We start from the raw sequence: 8101 nt of genomic DNA on the forward strand, positions 1-8101 counted from the left end.
CTTTTTTTCATTTTGCTTTTCCGGTTGGGTGTTTTTTTTTTTATATATATATATTTTTTTATTGATTAAGATATTACATATGTGTCCTTGTCCCCACGTTTCCCTCTACCCCTCACCCCCCCCCACCCCCGCTCATGCCCTCACCCCCCCGTTGTCCATGTCCATTGATTAGGCCTATATGCTTGCATATAAGTCCTTTGGTTGATCTTTCCCCCTTACCCCCACCCTCCCCTACCTTCCCTCCAAGTCCCGACAGTCCAATCAATGCCTCTCCGTCTCTGGATCAGTCCTTGTTCATCAGCTTATGTTGTTCATTATATTCCACAAATGAGTGAGATCCTGTGGTATTTATCCGCTCTCAAGTTCCATCCATGCTGTGGCAAATGGTAAGAGTTCCTTTTTCTTCTTCCTCTTCTTAAAGAATACCTTTCAGCATTTCATATAATGCTGGTTTGGTGGTGATGAACTCCTTTAGCTTTTTCTTATCCGTGAAGCTCTTTATCTGACCTTCTATTCTGAATGATAGCTTTGCTGGATAAAGTAATCTTGGTTGCAGGTTCTTGCTATTCATCACTTTGAATATTTCTTGCCAGTCTCTTCTGGCCTGCATGGTTTCTGTTGAGAAATCAGCTGACAGTCGTATGGGTACTCCCTTGTAGGTAACTGACTGTCTTTCTCTTGCTGCTTTTAAGATTCTCTCTTTATCTTTTGCTCTTGGCATTTTAATTATGATGTGTCTTGGTGTGGTCCTCCTTGGATTCCTTTTGTTTGGGGTTCTCTGCGCTTCCTGGACTTGTAAGTCTATTTCTTTCACCAGGTAGGGGAAGTTTTCTGTCATTATTTCTTCAAAAAGGTTTCAATATCTTGCCCTCTCTCTCCTTCTGGTACCCCTATAATTCTGATGTTGGTACGCTTGAAGTTGTCCCAGAGGTTCCTTACACTATCTTCATATTTTTGGAATCTCTTTTCTTTTTTCTTTTTCGGTTGGGTATTTTTTGTTTCTTTGTATTTCAAATCTTTGACTTCATTCTTGGGATCCTCTTTTCTGCTGCTGGATCTCTGTAAATTATTCTTTATTTCAGTCAGTGTATGCTTAATTTCTAGTTGGTCCTTTTTCATGTCCTCCATGGTCTCCCTATACTTATTGAGGGATTCATTAAATTTATCGGCGGTTTCCATAAAATTCTTGAAAAACCTTATAACCGTGGCCTTAAACTCTATATCCAATCGTTTGCTTTCCTCCATTTCTGCCATTTGTGACCTGTTTCTTTGTCTCCGCATTTTGGCAGCTTCCCTGTGTTGATAGAGTGGCCCTGTGCGCCAGGTGTCCTGTAGGGCCCAGTAGCTCAGCCTCCCCAGTTACCTGGGGTGGACACTCTTGGTGCACTCTTGGTGCCTTGGTTGTTGTAGAATCACTGGGAGGAATTGGCCTCCAGGCCAATTGGCTGTGAGAATCAGCTGTGTCTAAAGTGGGAGAACTTCTGTGCTGAAGACACCCTTCTGGGGCAAGACTTGCTTCAGTGGGGCTTTGGTGCTCACTGAGTCTGCTCCCTGAGTGCGTCCCTTATGGATCTGAGGAGTTGCAGTCTGGATGGACCCCCTCTGACCACTGGGTACAGTGGCTCCTGGTTCTAAGGAGGTGCTAATTCAGCCTCTGCCTGAGGCCACACAGCAGGAGCCACGAAGAGGCTCAGCTGTGAAGCAATGCAAGCCGCTGCGGGGCCTTGGGCCTTCTCTTGGAAGTTCCGGGTCTGCCTGGCTCGGCTGCAGTTAGGTACATTCACATGCAAAAGCCTCTGCCGCAGCCTGGGTGGGGCGGGGTCTCAGGGAGTCAGAGGGCGGAGAAAGCAGCCATGGCCGATTCTCCGCCCGGAGTCGCGGGTCTCAGTGTTCCGGTAACGGCTGCAAGCACCTCTGAGGGAAAGCCGCCCTCAAGTTCGCTCGCTGCCGGATAGACCAGCCTCTCCCCGTATGAGTCCTGGGTCCCCAGAGACTTCCCGGAACCGGAGTTCAGAGCAGTCAGGAGCTTGTGACTCAAAAAGTCAGCCGCGTCCTCAGGTGCTACCCCCTTTCCTCGCGCGCGCGCGCCGCCGTACCTCTGCACTTCACCTCCGCAGCGCCTCTGGCTCTCAGCGTGCTTTTCTTTCCTTCTAGTTGTGGAATTTACACTCAGCCAGCCTTCCTGTTGTTCTGGATGATGTTTGCTCAGTCCTTTGCGGTAATTTTCAATTGTTGTGTGAGGCGATAATTTCCCGGTGTTTACCTATGCCGCCATCTTAGTTGCTCCTCCGGTTGGGTGTTTTTTGCTTCTTCGTATTTCAAATCGTTGACTTGATTCTTGCGATCCTCTGGTCTGCTGTTGGGAGTCTGTATAATATTCTTTATTTCAGTCGGTGTATGCTTAATTTCTAGTTGGTCCTTTATCACAACCTCGAGGGTCTCATTAGATTTCTTGTAGGTCTCATTAAGTTTATCGGCAGTTTCTAGAAAATTCTTGAAAAACCTTAAAAGTGTAGTTTTGAACTCTATATCCAGTAGTTTGCTTTCCTCCATTTCTGTCATTTGTGTCCTTTTTCTTTGTCTCCGCATTTTTTATGCTTCCCTGTGTTGATAAAGTGGTTTTCTATGCTAAGTGTCCTCTAGGGCCCAGTGGCTCAGCCTCCCCAATTACCTGAGGAGGACACTCTTGGTGCACCCCCTTGTGGTCTTTGTGTACAGTCTTGTTGTAGTTAAGCCTTGATTGTTGTAGGTATCACTGGGAGGAATTGACCTCCAGGCCACTTGGCTGTGAGAATCAGCTGTGTCTGCAGTGGGAGAACTTCTGTGCTGGAGACACCCCTCCGGGGCAAGACTTGCTTCAATGGGGCTCCCCTTTGCAAGTTCTTAAAGGGCCCTATGTGCTGGGGCTTTGAGACCTCGACCAAAGGCATGGCCTGGTGCCAGCACTGATAACTTCGTCTGGAGAAGGTTTAATGGTCTCTCTGAAATGGGAGTAGTCTTATTTTCCTTATTATTTAAGCCAGCAAGCATCTACAGAAGCCAGAAATAGCAGTGTTAAAATTTCAAACAGCAGTTTTTATATAAGATGGATGCTTCATTGCCTTTCTGCATTCAATTATGAGTTTAATGAGGATTTTGTTTTGTTCACTTCCCTATCCTCTGCATTTGGAGCAACTCATGGCAAATAGTAGGTAATCAGGTAATATTTGTTGAATGAACAATCTCTAGTCTCATTCAATTCTTCAATTGTGTGACTTATTAAAGTAAGAAATTATAATGTCTTAGATATCCACAATGGAAATTTACCTCAAAATCAGTAAGTAGCCGAAACCGGTTTGGCTCAGTGGATAGAGCGTCGGCCTGCGGACTCTAGGGCCCCGGGTTCGATTCTGGTCAAGGGCATGTACCTGGGTTGCGGGCACATCCCCGGGGGGGATGTGCAGGAGGCAGCTGATCGATGTTTCTCTCTCATCGATGTTTCTGACTATCTCTCTCCCTTCCTCTCTGTAAAAAAATCAATAAAATATATTTTAAAAAAATCAGTAAGTAACTAGCATGTGAATTCTAGTTATGGTCTCTCTCACTGGAAACCAATGATATTGACTATGTTCGGAAAAGCCAGGAAGGTTTCGGTACTTTTCTAATAAAAATATATTGTTTTAAAAATTGTTAATGTTAGCCACTGGAGGGAGCTCACGCTTTTCTTTTTAACAAGAAAATTACACCAGGGTTACAATATGACCTCATACAAACTCATCAGGAAACTGGTACCAGAAGAAATTTGTTCTTTTCAAGGCTAGCTACAATAGGGAAAGAGAACATACCATGTGTATAAATTCCCCATTTCTTTCTTTGCTTGTAAATCATTCTTGCTTGCTTTTCTATTTCTAGAAAATATGAAAGTTGTGGTGAGATGTCCTCAAGGATTCTATTTATTTTAGAAAACAAAAGTGGTGGGAATACCTCTCTCCTCTCCCACAGAATGTGCTCCTGGTTATACTACCCTCAGGGACTTAGTTACAAAAGGAACAGCCCCTCTTCTGTTGTCTGCCCCCAACCTGTGAGACCTACAGGGGTCACTGGGTGATTAGAGAATCTTACTTTCAAGCAGAGGAATGGAGCAGTGTGGGGACTACCTGGATACTATTTGGCATTGCATTTGATAGAGAATAAAGAAAGAATGAAACCCATTTGGAGTCTTCTGATTTTCATATAATTGTTAACAAAATAATTTAAGCCTAGAGAAGTGGCCTTTTCCCATTCTGGCAGTCCTAAACTAGTTCCGCATGGCAGTTATTTTATTTTTTATTTATTAAATTTTTTTCCCTTTATTGATTAAGGTATTACAAACGTGTCCTTATCCCCCCATTGTCCCCCCCACTCCCCCACTTATGACCTCACCCCCTCCCCCGTTTCCTGGTGTCCGTATCCATTGGTTATGCTTATATGCATTCATACAAGTCCTTTGGTTGATCTCTCCCCCTTAGCCCCACCTTCCCCTGCCTTCCCTCTGAGGTTCCCTCTGATCGATGCTTCTCTGTCTCTAGATCTATTTTTGTTCATCGGTTTATGTTGTTCATTATATTCCATAAATGAGTGAGATCATGTGATATTTATCTTTCTCTGACTGACTTATTTCACTTGGCATAATGCTCTCCAGCTCCATCCATGCTGTTGCAAATGGTAGGAGTTCCTTCCACATGGCAGCTATTTTAAAATATAAACATACTTACATGAGTACAGGGAGCATCACTATAAAAAGGTGGGTATTAGGTAGCTATTAATCAAAAGCTATAGTGTACAAGACGGAGCATGAAAGGGGATAATGTTTTGGGAGAAAACTTAGAGAAACCTTAGAGATCATAATCTCTCCTTCCTCAGTTTGCAGATGAAGAAATTGCTATTCAGAGAGGTCATAAGACTTGTCAAGGCTACTTAGCCAATGAGTGGCAGGACCAGAAACATACTCCAGTCTCTTGATTTCCAGGCTCCTGTTTGTATGTCCATCTAAAAGGTTTCTTCCAGTGTTAAGAGCCTCTGTTTGAGGCTGTATGAAATAATAATAAAGATAATAGCAGCTAACTAACACTTATTGCTCAAAATATAAAGTCTATCACATGTAGTCTGTGTCATTTGGGTTCTCTGAGAAGTAGGCACTGAGACAGAATCAGATGCACAAGAAGTTTATTGGAGGTAACCCTTATGAAAATAAACGTGGGAAAAAAGCAGAAAGATTGCCCCAGACTGTGATGAAGGTCTGAGAAAGTCTTAGTGAACCCGAGGGGGAGCACCTGACTAAAGATTGCCCATCAGAGGAGTCCTGAATTGGGCAGGAATGGTCAATCCTTAGTATTCCTTCAATACTCAGTCATTGGCTGGAGACTACTTGGATTTGGCCTTGGCTTGAAACCTGAGGTGAGTCTCCTCTTCAGTGCAGCAGCTAGAGGGTGTCAGCTAACTGCTCTCTCTCCCTGTGGTTGAAAGTAAGTTCTTTGTTGAAGGGTGATCCAAGCAGCACACCTTTACGGCTGCCACATAACCCAGCTGGCCCCAGAGTTTTCTAGCATTCTGGACTTACTTGCAATATCCAAAATGAATGCTACACAGCAGTGTTTTAAAGCTGGCATCTTACCACAGACAATTTCTCACTGGTCTCCTTTGCCTTTACTTCATTTTTACAGTCCTACTTCACTGCCTTCTCTTTTTGCTGTTTCAGGATCCCCAACATACTCCTTAGCTGCCAGAGGTAATTCCTGTTCCCTTATTATTCAGAGACATTTAGTTCCCTTTTGCAGCTCACTTTTGCTTTGAGTTCCAATCCATAAAAACTCCTAGCCAGTCTGGCCCTAATCAAAGGCCCCAAACAAGAGACACTTGCCCTGGCCCTGGTTGGGTAGCTCAGTTGGTTAGAGCCATGGTCAGCAAACTGCGGCTCGAAAGCCACATGCGGCTCTTTGGCCCCTTGAGTGTGGCTCTTCCTAAGCCTTAGGAGTACCCTAATTAAGTTAATAACAGTGTACCTACCTATATAGTTTAAGTTTAAAAAATTTGGCTCTCAAGAGAAATTTCAATCGTTGTACTGTTGATATTTGGCTCTGTTGACTAATGAGTTTGCCGACCACTGGGTTAGAGCATCGTCCAGATGGGCTGAAGTTGTGGGTTCAATCCCTGGGCACATACCAGAATCAACTAATGCGGGGGAGGGGGGGGAGGGGGAGAGAGAGAGAGAGAGAGAGAGAGAGAGAGAGAGAGAGAGAGAGAGAGACCTGCTTTTAATTCTGCTGCTTTTAATATTGTAGAAGTCATTACTGGTATTTCTCATTTTCAGTAACAACGCAGTTTTTTCTCTGTATTATATGGCTGACTTTGACATTGTGGAAATAAAGGAATTACTACAGGAATCAGATTTTCCACAGATGATGGAGGATCTCAAGAAGGGAAAGTCTGGGACGATAGTCAGGTATTGGAGAAAGATTCACTGATGAAGCCATCAGAAGCACTGGTACAGTTGGACAAAGAGCTCATGAGAAAAATCCAAGAAGCCAAGCCTGTCCAGCTGCCAATCTGGGGGCCTGTGGGAAGCTGTAGCTTCTGTGTAACTACAGTCTCTGTGAGTGCACTTCCAAGATCTGGTTGGGACCATTGTTGATCGAGAGGCCAGCAGTCATGAAGACAAGAGGAGAGCAAGGGCAAGCTGGGATCCTTGAATACCAAGGTGTCTGTCGTTCTATCTTATCAAGAGTAATGGCTATTCCTTCACTTCTCTTTTAAAAATCTCACACAGGTGTTTCTTTGGCTAACTCTTACATTATAACTACACAGGGAAGGGGATTCTGGGAAACAGAGCTCCCAGCTTAACCACTGATATAGCGCAACGGGGAACAGTGTAGGCAAAGGCCCCGAGAAGGAAGTAAACTCAGTGTGCTTGAGAGACAGAAAGAAGGTGAGGCTGGGCTCAATAAATGAGAATAGAGGGAGCCTGGTAAGAGAAGCAGGTAGAACTTAACTCACATATGGCTTGGTAGGCTGAGGTATGGTTGATTTAATTCAAAATTGATGGATTTTAAGCAAGGTGGTAGTATTCTGTGAGTTATTCTTTGAGAGGCTCATTCTGGCCCTAGCCGGTTTGGCTCAGTGGATAGGGTCCCAGGTTAGATTCTGGCCAAGGGCACATGCCTGGGTTGTGGGCTCAATCCCCAGTGTGGGGTGTACAGTGTTTCTTTTAAAAAATATATATATATATATTATTGATTTTTTACAGAGAGGAAGGGAGAGGGATAGAGAGTTAGAAACATCGATGAGAGAGAAACATCGATAAGCTGCCTCCTGCACATCTCCTACTGGGGATGTGCCCGCAACCAAGGTACATGTCCTTGACCAGAATCGAACCTGGGACCCTTGAGTCTGCAGGCCGACACTCTATCCACTGAGCCAAACCGGTTAGGGCTGTACAGTGTCTCTATCTCTCTCTCTCCCTCTCCCTTCCTCTCTGAAATAAATAAAAATATGAGAGAGAGAGAGAGAGAGAGAGAGAGAGAGAGAGAGAGAGACAGAGAGAGAGAGAATGAATATCATTCTGGCTGGCATGGAGGTAAGGAAGGAAAATTAAACTTGAAGAAAAGGGGCAGCAGGGAAACTATTATGGTAGCCCAGGAAAGAGACAAGGATAGCCTGGACTTTGAGTATAAAAATATAGATATGAAAAACTGGTCAGGCAGGCTTTTAATCTCTTCTCCAACATATATTTTTAGTCCTGGAAGCATCCCCGAGTGTGAGATGTGGAACACCGTTTGTTGTGAAGAAGGCGCGGCAGAAGTAAATAGTCAGAGAAGGGTGGAACTGACACTAAGTGCTTCCTCAGCACCAAGATCTATGCTGGGCCTATTCCTCACAACAGCCCTGAATGAGGACACTGGTGCATGGGGAGGTTAAATAGTATGGGTGAGCCAAGGTCACACAGCCAGTAAGTGGTGGGCTTTTGAGCTTAAACCAGGTATCTCAGAATCTAGAATCCTATCTTTCAGGTTAAGGCCCGTGTAGGTAGTCATGTCCGCAGCTGCCCAAATGTCACACCTGTCTGGCCTCTCAGTGTACCTCACTG

This window comes from Myotis myotis, unplaced genomic scaffold (genome assembly GCF_014108235.1).
Source record: "Myotis myotis isolate mMyoMyo1 unplaced genomic scaffold, mMyoMyo1.p scaffold_m19_p_1, whole genome shotgun sequence".
NCBI classification, from domain to species: domain Eukaryota; kingdom Metazoa; phylum Chordata; class Mammalia; order Chiroptera; family Vespertilionidae; genus Myotis; species Myotis myotis.